Source organism: Gossypium hirsutum, chromosome A03 (genome assembly GCF_007990345.1).
Source record: "Gossypium hirsutum isolate 1008001.06 chromosome A03, Gossypium_hirsutum_v2.1, whole genome shotgun sequence".
In the NCBI taxonomy this organism is placed as follows: Eukaryota; Viridiplantae; Streptophyta; class Magnoliopsida; order Malvales; family Malvaceae; genus Gossypium; species Gossypium hirsutum.
Window position 1 is genome coordinate 51,562,399 of NC_053426.1, and position 2,077 is coordinate 51,564,475.

The following is a 2,077-nucleotide window of genomic DNA, read 5'->3' on the forward strand; positions in this document are numbered from 1 at the left end:
CAAATTTATTGAGCATCTGACTAGGGAAAGAAAATTAGAAATGATTTTTCTTGGTGGCCTTATTTAACTTCCTATATTCCATGCAAATCCTCTAACTTGTGACTCAAATATTTGAGATAATCCATCCGATACTCTTCTTGTGCCTTTTCAAAACCACAAGTGGCTCATCTTCATGATTTCTGGTGAACTCTACTTAAATAATGACAAGTAAAGTCAAAGAGAGACCTAACTAATCATATTTCAAATAAGGAGGAAAAATCCTCAGTTCTAACTCAACCGACTCTTCAATCAATGCTTACATTTGTGTGTATTTGGAAGATGATATCTTTAATGATTTGAGTGGAAATTCTTGAGTGAATCCCTTCGAATTAGCTTCTAACAAAGTGAAACATTCATTTTCTTCATCATCACTTGTCAAATCCACTAGCAGAATAAGTTGTAACGGATCTTCTAGAGAACTAAGTTCCAATTCGATAGAAGCCAATGATTCTATCTCGAAAATAGTAGAGCAGTCTTCAACTGCATCTTAGGATTTAATAGCATTGAATACATTTTGGGTCACTTTGTCATCCAAAATTTCCTTAAATTGAGTATCCTATTGTTGCTTCATGAATCGTTGATGATATGGTAATGGTGCAATATTAGCTTTAACTGGACAACTCTTCTGTGGCAATTTCTCTATATGTGACAAAGATGTTAGATTATCAAAACTGAATGGTTTAGAGTTTTGTGAATCAGGAGTTTTAACACTCGGTTGAATTTGCTCTTTGTCTTGAGCTATAACAAGCTTATCTTCAAACTCAACCACCTTGGGCTCCAATGCGCTTTCACTTTGCAAAGTGACCATTTTGCAATGTCCTTTGTGTGTATTTTGAAGTTCATTGGTTAGCTGACCCACTTGATTCTACAAGTTTCTTAAAGTGGCATCATACTTCGCTATGTATGCCTTAAATAGATTCTCAAGATCACTGGAAGATTCAGTTGGTGGTGGTATTTGCACTCATTGAGAATATTCCGACATATAATTTGGTTGAGATAGCATAGAAGAATTGTTGCCCATTGATTACTCCATGGAAAATTTGAATGATACTACCACGAAAACTTGTAAGAATTCGATTGTGGACTATTTCAATTATGATTTCCCATGTAATATTTTAACTCTTGATTCAATGGGAAATTTTTGAAGAAATGACCATTTCCACAATATTCACAAGAAATATTCTCAAATTGGTTTGGCTGCTGACCTGTCATATTACCATTAAAACCATCAAATGCTATGTTCTTAAGCATTAAAGTCATAGAGGATACTTGGGTTGTCAAAGAAGTAAGTGCATCAACTTCATGTACTCCTACTACTCGTTTTCCTGAGGTTGTTCAGTTGGTTGGCCACTGATAGTTATTGCTAACAATTCTTTCAATAATCTTGTAAGCCTCGTTGTAAGACTTAGAAATAAGGGCTTCATTTGCCAAAGCATTTGCCATCATCCTAGTATGAGCATTAGGACCAATATAGAAAGTCTTAATTTGAATGCAATAATGAATGCCTTGATGAAGACACTTTCGTAATAACTCCTTGAACTGCTCCTATGCCTCATATAAAGATTCTTCGTCAAATTGTTGAAATGAAGTGATTTCATTTCAAAGCTTGGCACTCAGGGATAGAGGAAAGTATTTCATTAAGAAATGTTCCACCAACTCTTTCCATATAGTTACAGAACTGGGCAGTAGGGAGTGTAACCACACTCATGCTCTACCTTTTCAGAAGTATGGAAAAATCTAAGTCTTAAGGCGCCCTCGATAAACCCAACTAATTTGAATGAGTCATACACTTCCATGAATAGCCGAAGAAGAAGATAGGGATCTTCAGGAGGCGTCCCACTAAATTGGCCCATTGTTTGAAGCATTTAGAACACCACATGCTTCAATTTGAATTGTGGAGCCTCAATTTTAGGTCTTACAATACTCAAATTGACTTTATTTAAGAGAGAAACGACACATTGTCAAATGGCGCAGTTTCTGCCATAGGCAACAGTGATCGAATTGGAAGCATTATAAACAAATGCTCCTCATTAATCAA

General features: G+C 35.6%; 1 non-coding gene across 1 annotated transcript; it reads left to right on the forward strand.

Moving 5' to 3' along the window:
* Positions 1-1,540: 1,540 nt before the first annotated feature.
* LOC121225737 (small nucleolar RNA R71) lies at positions 1,541-1,647 on the forward strand. The gene has a single exon (XR_005923607.1). It is a non-coding gene; the product is annotated as a small nucleolar RNA R71 (small nucleolar RNA).
* The last annotated feature ends 430 nt before the right edge of the window (positions 1,648-2,077 follow it).